At 37.6% G+C, this 14,226-nt stretch overlaps 1 protein-coding gene across 3 annotated transcripts in view; it reads left to right on the top strand.

The window, feature by feature from the left end:
* pex14 (peroxisomal biogenesis factor 14) overlaps positions 1-14,226 on the top strand; it is a 115,418-nt gene that overhangs the window by 44,210 nt on the left and 56,982 nt on the right. The window lies entirely within an intron of this gene.

Here is a 14,226-nt window from a genome sequence, read left to right as displayed (position 1 = left end):
TTCGGTATTAGCCGTAAAAGTACTACAACAAGAGATAAGCTAGCTTCTACAACAACATGAAACGTGTTTGGGATTGTAATGCACAACACTGCGATAATACACCAATCTGTACTGATTGAAAAACAGGAACAATCATATTACAGTATCTGTAAAGTATTAGCCCACATTTCATGTTTCGTTTGTACATAGCTGTGCTAGCCAGACAGCGTATGTAGTTTTGCTAACACACATGCCGTGCTGCGTGTATCATGACTGATATTAAAGTGACTCACTCGATGGCCAGCTGGCCGGGGACCTTTCCTGTTGATTTTGGGTAAGCAATCCATGTACTGTATGTCGAAATAACTTTGCTCCAAGTTCCGTATTTATAGCGTCAAAATAGCTTTCATCTTACTCTCCCGGCTTCTGTCTGCTCCAACGGCTCACTCTTGGTTCGTGTTCGCTTTTATAAGCAGCAGTATATTTAGCTTCAAAAGTATGAGGTAGTAAGTCCTCATTTGTCCAAAAATAGTCGTCTTCGTTGTCTGTTACCAAGTCCGCCATGATTAGAAAACACTCTCGTATTTGATGCCGTAATCAATGCGTAGAATAAATCAGTTATCAAAATGATCAAAATACAGTAAATATTGAACATTATACATATTGTTATGAATAAGTCTGTTACTACAATATATATAGACTCGCGCCGTGTATATAAAACGTTGCTGGAGGGTTTTGAAGTTGTTCTGGAGGGCTTTTAAGGCTACAACGGTGACTCCCATTAGCCGCATCTTTCAAGCGTTTTTTTGTCATCTTTAAAATCGTTCAAAAAAAGTGCAGTTCCCCTTTATACAGTAAATAGATTTGCCGATCACAGCATTAGGTACACCTTGTATTGCGCACAATGCTGCATTGAAATAAAAGCTGCATTCACTAGCTTTTATGTCACTTTGTGCTTATGACATAATTAGATTAAAATAATACTCTATCCTACTTTCTCCTTTGGTCCCTCAAACCTAGTACCGTATTTTTCGGATTATAAGTCAGTTTTTTTCATAGTTTGGCCGGGGGTGCGACATATACTCCGGAGCGACTTATGTGTGAAATTATTAACACATTACCGTAAAATATCAAATAATATTATTTATCTCATTCGCGTAAGAGACGAAGCAAATAGCAGCCATCGTCACACACACGTCAGCAATCGTCACTCACACGTCAACCAATAAGAATTCGGTGGGGGAGGGTCATGGCATAAGTGCATTGTGGGTCATGGTATGTTAACTGCTATATGCTATACGCTACTGCCGTAGCTATTAAAATGGATCACATCAACATTGGCGGTAACTTATAAAAACTGAGAAGGGCTGAACTAAATTGGCATCAAAAAGGAAATCATATACTGCAGATTACAAGCTGGACGTAGTGAAATATGCAGCAGAGAACGGCGATCGAGCAGCAGAAAGAAAGGACATACCAGAGGTGACACCGGGGAGGAAGATTTCATTGGATTTAGCGATCGGGAGTGACAGATTGTTTGGTAAACGTATAGCATGTTCTATATGTTATAGTTATTTGAATGACTCTTGCCATGATGTGTTGCGTAACATACCAGGCACGTTCTCAGTTGGTTATTTGTGCGTCATATGGCGTACACTTATTCAGCCTGTTGTTCACTATTCTTTATTTATTTTAAACTGCCTTTCAAATATCTATTCTTGGTATTGGATTTTATCAAATAAATTTCCCCCAAAAATGCGACTTATACTCCAGTGCGACGTGTATATATATATATATTTTTTTTCCTTCTTTATTGTGCATTTTCGGCCGGTGCGACGTATACTCCGGAGCGATTTATAGTCCGAAAAATATAATAGTAATGTCGCAATAGTATCGATGTAAGGTTGATACTGGAGTGATTAGATTATTTTTGTCATCATGTTTTTTTAAATCGTTTTTGTTAATGTTTACAAACTCAGAAAATAAAAAAAACAATTAGCAGTTTTTGCTTGTGTTAATTTATTTTGCACAGTTGACTTTTATACTGCTATACATGTTGTATGTAATTAAAGAGAATACGGAAATAATAGAAATATTGATAATATTTTTATGGCTTTGTCAGATTACAGTTGTGATCCAAAAATGTATTCATTTAATGATCCTGAAAATGTTAAGTATGAACAATGGTATGACTAACACTGTCCCTGAAACTATTTGGTATCGGATCACCGCCCAAATTTGTAGTATTACTTTGATTGATTGATTTATTGATTGAAACTTTTATTAGTAGGTTGCACAGTGAAGTACATATTCCGTACAATTGAGCACTAAATGGTAACACCAAATAAGTTTTTCAACTTGTTTAAGTCGGGGTCCACTTAAATTGATTCATGATACAGATATATACTATCAAATACTATCAAATATATACTAACATCATAATACAGTCATCAGACAAGATACTCATCAGAGTATATACATTGAATTATTTACATTATTTACAATCCGGAGTGTGGGATATGGAGGGGAGTGTGGGATATTGAAACAGTGTAGGACTGACTTGGTAGGATATATATAGCAAGTAGTGGACACGAGAAAGAGATTAGAAAGTATAAGAAAAAGTGTCTACATTTGATTGTTTGATTGTTTACATTTGATTATTTATAGTCCGAAGAGGTATTATGTGGAAGGGAGGGTGTTAGTTTAGGGTTGTAGTTGCCTGGAGGTGTTCTTTTAGTGCGGTTTTGAAGGAGGATAAAGATGCCCTTTCTTTTACTCAAAACTAATGTAAAGTATCTAAACAACAGAAGAATAATTTATTAGTACATTTTAACAAAAATGTAGATGAACCATGTTAATACAAAGTAACTAGATATTTACAGTTAATTAGCCAGTAGATCGATAATAGTTTTGATAAAATAATTAAACTGGAAATAACCCAATATGTTACCGCAGATACATTTTTGTAACCCATTTTTTAAATGGTTCTATTATCATGTACTGTATATGCCAAATAATGTCTTGCTATCATATCATTATCGCAAGAGGATGCATTACATATCGCGATATAGATTTTAAGCTATCCCTAATATCCACCAGAAGTTAACATGAACTAATTGAACTCACAAAACAGAAAAACTTAATTCATCAGATTGAATACATTCTTTGAGGTTTCACCACACCTTGGAAATGCAAAGAGAGTGGCATTGTCATGTCTTTTTGGAAATGCAAAGAGAGTGGCATTGTCATGTCTTTTCGTGTGTCAAGGTTGAAAGAAATTGTCAGAACAGGTGTGTGTTTGGTGCTGAGCTGCTTGCCAACTCAGCCCCTTTTCTGTAACACGCCACCCTGGGTGACATTATTGTGGCTCGCTCAGGGTTGTCTCGCCATTCTTTTGGCTAAAAGTGTCGGTGCGTCTATGACCATGAGTTGACTGTGACCTCGTATGGCCTATTGTCTGTTGAACTGTGACCTGGCATACAACCTCATCTCCAAACTCATTTATTCTTCAAAATGTTGCTTAAGACTGATACAAACCCTTCATGGTGTTATTCTGTAGATAACTCCATCAGAGCTTGATTTCCCAGAACACCAAGCTCTAGAGCATTTCTTGTCATTTAGAAGTGAAACAAAAACATCTTGATTCCAGTGATCTTTATCTATAACTGTTATGCTAAAAGCCAGCGTACAGCAAAACCTGAAAACTGTGTCTGAACTTCCAAGCAAAGGCGGATGGTGCTAAGGTGTGTCTGTATAAACAAAACGCCACACTTTGTGATTTTATGACATTTACATTTACAACAATGAAATCATCCGCGCGCAGCCTGTCCGGTTCAGGGAGGTTGAAATGAGGAATGATTATTCGATGTGACAAGCTGTCGTGTTGATGCACTCTAGCGGGGGCTTAAATAGAAGAAAGAGAACTTCTAATTCTGAGCCTGATGATTGTTGCTTTCCGATGCTGTCAGCACCACACTCCTTTTTCTGCTTATTCTGCTCCCGTAGGTTACATTCTACCAAACACCTGGAGGCCTCCAGTGAAAGCGAATTTGCAAGCATTTTTCTTAAGCCTTTACACAAACTTTACTCTTCTGTCTTATCTGATGGCCAGTAAATTCTAACTTCTCTGCCCTCTAGATGTGCCATTGTTTTAGCAAGTGTGTCTAAATGTTTCTGACAGGTCTAAGTCAAAGACCGGCCACAAGGGTATGCTTAGAAAAACATTTGTATCACCCCTAACCAGTAGATGGCGACATTATTCTTCTTTGGCTCCACAGAGGCCTCAGTGCATGTCCCATGACACTGTCCTTTGCTGCATGGCCCTTCAGAGAGCGGAGAGAAAGCTCTCACCCACATGTGGAGGGTCATGCCACCAATTCCTGCCCCCCTTTGAAGACCATGAAATTGGTGATCCAGGACACACGGTTAGCGCGCTCGGCCTATTGACTGGCGTGAGGTTGACGTGTGATTATAATGTCACGGGAATGTCACAATCTGTCTGCTTGTCTCTTTTAGCACGTTCTCGTCAGGTTGGCACCGCGTACCCAAGAAATAATTTCATAATTTAAAAGGACACATCTTTACTGTCACTGGCCTCTCCGTTCTAGTTTTATTAGTCAATATGTTGGGTGGCAGGTTGGCAAACACACAAGCCAACCATTGTGCACCGTGTTTGTGTCTGTTTGGCGATGGTCGTTTGGATCAACAAAAAATGATAAGCTTGTCACAGTAAGTTGCTGGTGACGAAGGCCACAACTTCTGCAGTGTGTCTGTTGGACACAAGCATTACGTTGTTTGATGGTGGTGCCGCTTGCATTTCGCCTCAATCAGCTAATTGAATGTGAAAGCCCGCCGGGCCATGATAATGTTAAGGACAACACACGTGGCAGCGGTGGTCTCAAGGAAAGACTTTGTGGTTGTTTATTGACTGGTTTAGCACCATATTTACAAATGTTTTACCTGTGAAATGTATTTTTAATGAAGAATGATTTAACATATACACTTTATTAGGGCTGCAGCTATCGATTATTTTAGTAACTGAGTAGTCCATCGAGAAATCGGATAAAAGTTTCAATGCATATTTTAGGGAAAATAGTTGAAATAAAGATTTTTCTGCTTGCCATACATTTGTTCTTATTTCTAATAAATGCACAGCATCAACATTGAAATTGCACTTTTAACATGTCTACATAAAAATAAAAAAAATACAAAATTAAAACCCTTTCACCGTTTCCTGCCACACAGATCACGGCACCCACACAACTATCCGCATATTTAAAGTTTTAAGCAGTCTATGTGGTCTGAATTTGATAATTTTTTTATTAGTTACAATCAAAGGAATAATCTGAGCAACAGAATACAAATGTATGCTTTTTTCTATCAAATTACTTGATTAATCGTTTCCGCCCTACATTTAAAGAACAATGATCAAACATGGGAAGTGTGTTTCAAGTGGTAAAGGTCTTCCTTTTGTCCATAATCATTACACACTTAAGTCATCTGTTGTGCATGTGTTTTGAAACTATATCTTCGGGTACATTCCACTGATCTAAAATTTCCCTAGCGTGTCTGTTCCCCATTCTGAAAACGTCTTGGATCCGTTTGTCATAGAAAAAAAAATAGAAAAGATTTGTATTACAGGAAAGAAGCACTGCATTAAAGAACAAAGGGGATCGATGGTAGTACATTAAATTTTATGTGAATGAAAAAAATCAACTAATTAAAATTGATTACTCCTGCTTTGTAAATGTGTTTCTGAATTAAATTATTGTATGAAAACATTCTGACCAATTGAGGAGCTTGGGAAGTATCCATTACTGGATTGCAGCTGAGAAGAGGCCGGAATGTTTTGTGGTGGCTAAGTAGTTTGTTGTGCTCCACTATGACTCCCCTCTCACATCCCCCCAACTGCTAAAGTGCCACGGGTTAATCTCTGATGACCCTCGTATCTCAGAGCAGCTTCTGGCGCACGGTTTGGGCCTTTTACCTGAATTAAAAGGAATTTGTGGCCTTTCTAACCATTTTGGTCCAAAGTGGGTGAAAGTAAGGTGATGGTTATGAAGTCTCCACTCTCTTTATTCACGTAGCCTCTCTGAGACCCGCTGGGGGATGTCCTTTGCTAAACAGTCTCCTTCTTGGTAGTTCAGCCAGGGCAATCACAGGACCATTAAGAAATGTCAGACTTGGCTTATATCTTTCATGCTAGATTTTAAAATATTACAGCATCAAATAAGATAAGTCTAAGCATACAGCGGACACAATCAAGTCCATTCTGTGATGCCGTTCAATCTTAAAATTTGTATGATTTATTTTTATCCCCATTAGAACCGATTTAAACACATGCCATCCTAAAGTGTTACCTCTGCGGAGAAGAGAAAAGTAAAATTGTGTTATTTCATCCCTCCGTCGCTGTAAAATGTAAATTATATCGATCCGAGTGGTATCGTGGCTTAGGAGTTTAATCGGTTCTGTGACGGAGCTTGTAGCCCAAAATACTCGCATATCAAATCACTGTTCTCTAGGGCTGCAGCAATTAATCGATTTAATCGGTTAGTACGATAGAAAAAAAAACTTACATTTATATTCTGTTGCTTTGATTATTTGCTTAATCAGTGATGATTAAATGATGAAAAAGTGCTAAAACCCGGGCTGCTTGGAATGCAGGACATACTCTAGTTTATGTATATCACAGCAGTGGTGTGTGGTTGTTGTGATCTTTGTGGCGGCGAACAGCAGATAGTTTTCTTTTTTGTTTGTTTGTTTTTTAATTTGTTTTATTGCACGCATGTCAAAAGTTCAATTTCAATGTTGATGACTTATTAGAAAAAAAGAACAAAGGTTATGGGAAGCAGAAAAATCGCCACATTTTTTTTTCATTAAAATATACATCGAGGCTATAAATGTGTTTTATCCGATTTCTCGATTAATGGAACAAGTTAATCAATTGATTACTCAATCACTTACTGTTCTCCATTTAATTTAATCAGTTTAGTTTGTGCTTGTCCCCCCAAAACACTACAAATTTAACATGTAACATGCTTTTAAATAAGAAAAACAAGATAACGAATATTGTAGAAAACACAATACAATAGAATGTACCACAAACAACTACATTAGTTTTATGAAGTAACGTAGTAATAAGGTACAGCATTTACCTTGGAGAGCGGACTTCTACGTTATCTAATGTGAGCTGCTTCTGCATCAAACACCACCAGCAGCTTCTCTGTATTTTCATGGATACTTGTTCATGGATAAATGTCTGCCAGATATTATTTTAACGTCCTTGACTGGCATGATAGACTCATTCTGCTTCAGTATAGTGCAGACTAGCAGTGCTACGCTTGAACTAGCCATGTCGGCGACATGCTCATTCAAGTTTTTCAATGATATTCTTTTTTAATTCAATAAATATCATCCACTTTTTCCTCTCAGCGCTGTCATAGACACTCACTTTCTTTGTTCCTCCAGGTTAGAAAAACAAAGATAGTTTTTGGCGAAGATCTATCGAGTAAGACATTGGATGTTTTGGTCGGATTTTAGAAGGTTTACTGTAAAATTTGCTACGCCAACTACCAAAGTGGTAACCAATGTGTAACCCAAAATTTTGTTCGCAACCTAAAGCATAAAAATTAGCCAAGATATAGCTCATATCCCATCAAACCTGTGAGCTGGGGCACTTGTAAGACAAGGTACCAACTGCACGGTTTTCTTATGCTTTACTTCTTTATATGTATTCATTAATTATTTGTTGTAAGGGTTGAACCAATATATGGCTATAACTTTTTGGCCTTATCAGGGGTCACCTTATCTGCCTGATACAAAATCATTAAACTCGTGTGTACGTTGGTGAGGAAATAACATAGTAACAATAATTGTCTTTATTACTTGGGAGGAACATATAGTTTGATATCTTCACTTTTATTAAAGCTCACTGAATTGTTTTCACGGTTTTACTGTTTTACAGTTCCACATCACATGTACTTTACCCCCTCAGTGTCACTCAGCCTTTCCATTGTTATGAGTGCTGATACGCAAACTCAACTAAATGGAAAGTTTGCCCAGTACAGGCAGTTAGACGAAGAAAAAAAAATACCATCGGATTTCCGTTTTGCCTTTCTTTGAAAAATTGCATAATCCTTGTTTGATATCTTGATTGTAGCCTTGCCCTTGGCTTCGTCACTGATAACAGTGCTGTATGTTTTTTTAAACCTAAATGTCAATCAAGTTTTCCATTGCCTGTTTGTTTCATCTATTGAAATGTTGACTCTGACCTTTTTCATTTTCAAACGTTGGGGCATCATTCAATAAAAATTGACCACATTTTAAGAGCACAGGACAGAGAAATCCTACCAAGGTTATTTACCCTTTAGATTTCAGCATTGTTGCAAAGGTTATAGTGAGACACCCTGTCAAGAGCGGAAGACTTTGGGTACATTTCCACCAAATATTGTGTGTACACACTAAATTTTAGTGTGGATTCTAAGTTATTTTGTTCAAAAATAAGAGGTGAAATAAAGTGCTCTTTTTGTACTGCTATTGTTCAAATAATTCATCAGCATTAGCATGATGATGATAGCATTGTGTCTAAGTGGAGTGTGCACCTCACTTGCTGATGATACCTACCAGGGTCAATATTTCCCCATAGCTGCTCCCATGAGGCATTGCTTCCTCCGCTAAAGGTCATATTAGGGTGGGAACCGTGTCACAATTAGACGGGCATTTCAAGCCTCTCGTTTCAAAAGATTAAAAAGCATTGTTGGCCACATCAACCAGTCTGGCGAGTAAAGGAAATACAATAATTTCATTAAAACATCATTCCTTTTTAGCGGGGCTCTTATAACATGGAAGGTATTTGGTTAAGTCATACAAGACAGCATGTGACGGCAAATCGTACATGAGAGCACCAAATTAATAATGAGCTTCATTTTTCGCTGTCCCTCACTTTCTCTTGCTTTGTTTCCTCCTAATGTCTGTTTAGGGTTAGAAATCCGACACCATTCTAACGCAATTTTTGTCCATGTCTATTAGTCTATTATCATATCAGGGGCACTTTTCCACAAATGTACAGGCCGAGGCAATTGGGAATTAATTGATTCACACGAAGACTAAATCCTATACGTGCTAATGACTTCCTTTTAGACCCCTTCATTGAACCCCTGCACCCAAAATCCCCTTGCATCATGTCCTCTGAATGGAGGGGGGAGTACGATAAAGTATTATTCTCATCCAATCATGGCTGGGGCATATTAGATGTGTCACATGCAGCGATATAAATGCTGGTAAAAGCATCTTTTTTGTGCAGAGTCTGAATCGATCGGCGAGTGTGCAGGTGTACCGAAAGTTGTGACCAGGTGGGTCTGTATAATATTTATGAAGTTATTTTTCACTGTGTCTGTAAGAAAAATAGCAGTGGTAACTTAAAGATGTATATTTAAACGGTGTACCTTTTTAAAAGATAAATTATACCTTTGGAGAGGGTGGGGCAGGGTTTCATTTGCAATCTGGGAATGCCTCCAGAATCGAACATCTTGCAAACAGGAAAAAAACGGGTAATAAAAGTGACTGGGAGCATAATTTGTGCAAAATTTACACCAAAGATACATATTATCTAGATCAGTGGTTCTTAACCTGGGTTCGATCGAACCCTAGGGGTTCGGTGAGTCGGCCTCAGGGGTTCGGCAGACGTCAAGACACACCCGACTCATCTTGTAAATAATAACTTCTCCCTATCGGCGTATTATGGATACCACCAAACAATGTTCCCTCTACTTTTCCATCTGATTTGCAGGTGTGTAATTTGTTGTGAGTTCATGCACTGTGTTGGTTTTGTTCTTTGAACAAGGTGATGTTCATGCACGGTTCAATTTGTGCACCAGTAAAAAAAACATGTAACTTTGTCTTGAATTTGAAAAAAATTATAATTGTATTTTTCACTAAAGAAGGGTTCGGTGAATACGCATATGAAACTGGTGGGGTTCGGTACCTCCAACAAGGTTAAGAACCACTGATCTAGATTAAATGTGTATTAAAATCATCATAGGTCCCCTTTAACAATAACATTAAGGAACATTATATGCTTGCACTAGCACACTGCAACGTGTCTGAAAAGGAGTCGGAAGAAACAGAGCTTATTTAATCCTACCCTTCTCCATATCTCCGCAATCATTGATAGTTTGACTGAGAATGTGTAATATTGATAGCTTATGCATTGATTAACAAAAAGGGAAAACGTAAAATACACTCAAAAAAATATTCAACAGCTAATTAGGATTGTTTCTTTATTATTATTATTATTAATATCACATTAATAACCGCATAACGACAAACAGTTCTTGTTGAATGTTTTTACTAGGTCTAGCTAAACTTTGAAACTGGTTACATTGTTTACTGCATGTTGTTGGCCAAGCGTAAATGCATTTTGTTCTCATTTCTCACAAATCAGCGTATCGCAATTGTAATATTGCGCTGTGCAGTGCAGTGCAACTCTTGTCCAATTCAAACTCAATAACATTGCTGTAATCCTGTTCGCTCATCAACTTCACTCACGTTAAGTGTGTTGGTTAATGGTCTCTGCTCCTGTGATTGAGTTTTTGCCTCTTTTTCTGCTTTACCTGACACTTTATTGGCTATCTGGTTTGTAATGATTATTGCCCTTAACATGAAGCACTTTGGTGCATTAGCAAGTAGAGCTTCAGAGAACAAGGGGGGAAAATTGTTCAAATAAAAATTAAACAAACACCTACCAATGTCTTAGCTATTCTTTGGTTCCTATAATTTTGTCTTATTCATTATTGTCTCAGTTTGAATCTATCTTGTTTTGTTTCTTCGCATCCCACACCCTAAAAGCCCAGTTGTGCTACCCAACACTATAACTGAGATGATCTATAAGTCAATAACAAGACAAGACTAAAATCTGTGCAATGTGGTTATAATTGATTGAGATGTCTGGGTGGAACTTGTTTAAAGCTTCTATGTCATCTGCTAAGATGTGCACTTTTCCTTTCCCTGAAGGTCTACCGCTAACCAAATGGACATGTACCTCATTAGTTTGCCGCTGAGCTGGCCATGTTCCTTACAAAGATGTTGTGCTTATGACTATTAACACAGCCACAATATTTTATCAATAATATAGTCTATTGCTTCGGTAAGGCAAGGAAAAAATATTGCTAATTCAGCATATTCCCTCTCTATAAGGTCATTCCCTTGTTATAGCACCTGCATCACTTGGCTAGTGATGCAGGTATTATATTAGAATATTACATTTTAGTCTGTATATTACGGCTATCCAAGGTTTTTTGTTTTGACTTGAACAATTTAAGGTTTGCTAAAAGCTGTTATTTAAAAATAAATATTTCTTTACAATTTATATAGTGACTGGGGTGTCAATTTCATATAGGGAGGCCTTTATTTTTTGGGGGGGAATTTTTTTCACAACAAATGACGATCAGTAATAATTAATACCACAATGTATTGTGTAATTTATTGGATATACTGTAATTCTATTACTTACATGTTTTTCTGGTCTTTGTTGAGTGGATGGGTTTATAATGTTTTCTAGTCAGCATTGATACGCAGCCCTTTCTTCTTTAAAGTTCACCGTTAACTTTGCAAAACGTGTGTGGGGTCTAAAGATGTCTAATGTAACAGCATCTGTGTGTTTGTTTTCCTTATAGGAGGAAATAAAAAAGTATATATTCAAGGTACAATATGGCACTTATGAGAATAGTGAATATTTGGGGCCAAGTGACAATTAAAGTAATGGACGCAATTTGTGGAAATACAGAACTCTAAAACACACTCAGTCTACAACAATAGTATGCAGTAGTGTAATTTATGTATATTTGTTCACTAAATAATATGTAGCAGCATTTGAATGTTTTAGATTGTATGTACATGTAGTACAGTAGAAGAACCCATCAAAGTCTGTACTGTTTTGTTATGGTATCATGTTTTTCTTATTACTACTACCGTAATGACCAACATTAAAATGCAGTAGCGTAGTAGGTCTAAATATTCATTAAAAACAAGGCATAGGTTTTATTTAACAAGTATATTTAATATTTGGGCCACTGTACCAGTACACACAGTTTGAACAATAACACAGTGTTTGAATATCGGAAAATAAAACACTGCACTTCAATCAAGTTATTCTTTGGCGCACCACTAAATGGAGCACCCATAATCTAAAGCCCTGTTTACACTAAACCGGATAAGGTTATCCAGGGTAAATCACACCTAACCTTATCCGTGTCCACACACAACAATGCCACTATTTAAGACCCCTCCCCCCCACGTCCGCCAGCGCAACGCGACCTAGTGCGCCTGTGCGGAAAATGCGCATGTCATAGCCATCTCCAGTGTTGCTTTGTGCGCAAGTTCTTAAATTTAACTTATCTGAACAATATCCATTGCTGTGGTATTTCTATTAACTGGAATCCAGTGTGCTGTGGGGCCCTATTGTAGTGAATCACATCTGAGCCATCATAAATGTATCAAATCTTTATTAGAGATGTAAACAATGTGACAAAGAACATTTAAGATGAATTAATCTAGGGATCTAGATATCTGGTCAGGACATTCCTCACTCTTTTGCCTTCACCTTCATTGTCTATTCGTTTTTGGTGACTTTATATACTCTGGACCTAGACGTTGAGTCCGCGACATACATGGCGGACAATAACTGATACGGTCTGCTTTGCCAGTCTAAATGAATTTAAGGTTTTCCTCGACGGCCAGGTAATACAAAGCACACGCTATCTTTTTAATCACGTCCACGGGAGCTTGCATTCTCGTTGACTCCTTCGACAAATGGACAAAGTTTTTCACTAAGTAGCATCGCAGCTGACTCGGCCAGACATTGGAAAGTTCTCTTGCCGTCTGAGAAGTGTTGTATCCCAAACAGCTGCAATCGCTTTCTCTTAAGGTATTCATGTGTGATTTCCACAAGCGTCTGTATATGTAGAAGAAGGAGAAACACGGCATGTCTGGATGACTCGCCTTCATATTTCCAGGGGTTAGCTCCGAGCTACGAAACCGCTTTATTAAGAAGCTGGCTGTGGCTTGTTCTTTCTGACGTCACTTCCTGTGTGGGTGAGGTCTTTCTGGCGTCACTTCCTCTCCGAACTCACTTTTTAAACGATCAATGAGTCCATACAAAGCTAAGTGCCGCAGATTCAAGAATTACACGGCTGACCTACCCGTGTAAAAATTTGTCCGAGGAGGGGAACGTTAAACGCTGGTTTAGTGTGGCTGAAACGGGGTTTAGGCTAAATGATTATTCGTTTAAGGGGTTAAACGACTTAGTGTAGACAAAGGTACACATACCACAGTTGGAGAATCACTGACCTGGATTCTATCACAGCAACAAAAAATGCCCCAATATATTTTTTAGGCAGGTCGCCACAAGAAGATAAAATGTGTGCATGTATGAAACACTACTGTCATTGTTGTCAAGAAACACCAAAATTACTGTTGTAGATGTGTTAGATAAAAGTTTGAAAGATATGAAACAGACAAATCAAACATAAAATATACACAAATGGAGAAACACAGTGTAAGCAGTAAAAACTAAATCAAATGGAATTCCGTTTATTGTCAATCTTCACATGTACAATAAGATTAGAAGCAGCTCATTCTCTGTCACAGACATGCAATAAAAAAACGCAAAGATCAAAAAAATTGAAATAGTGCAATTAGATAAAGAAAAGGAATAAGAAACAACAGGTACATTATATGCATGTGCAAAAAAGTAAGTAGGTTTTTAAATTAGTTATCTGACGAAAGTCACAAGTAAATAAATGTTCAAGCAATTTCTTGTTTCGGTTATGTCCAAAACCGATTGTGTGAACGTCAGTCAGCCAATCTGAGCGGCGTTGAGTTAAACAAGTTCCACTGTTGAAACTTCATTACATGCGTGGGGATGTTTTTAAATACTTACTTAGACCAGAGTGTATTTAATTGTGTTCCACCTTAATTGCCGAGTGCGCACACTAATGAAAAGTAAAATACACTTTAATAAGATCCATGAGCTTGCTTTGACATGATAGTCTTGTGTGTTTGTCACAGAAATGAAGCTCGCTACGCAGCCACTCACTGGACAAGTTGAAACTGCAATTCTTTTGGATGGAAATGGGTTCATAGTATATGCAATGCATTACCCAAAATGAATTACCACTGGCAGGGCGCTCAATCACTTTGTATCTTTCAACACTAAAAGAAAAGAAGAGTAATCAAAACCTTTCAACCTAT

Source organism: Entelurus aequoreus, linkage group LG07, assembly GCF_033978785.1.
Source record: "Entelurus aequoreus isolate RoL-2023_Sb linkage group LG07, RoL_Eaeq_v1.1, whole genome shotgun sequence".
In the NCBI taxonomy this organism is placed as follows: domain Eukaryota; kingdom Metazoa; phylum Chordata; class Actinopteri; order Syngnathiformes; family Syngnathidae; genus Entelurus; species Entelurus aequoreus.
This window is presented reverse-complemented; position numbering and strand designations above follow the sequence as displayed.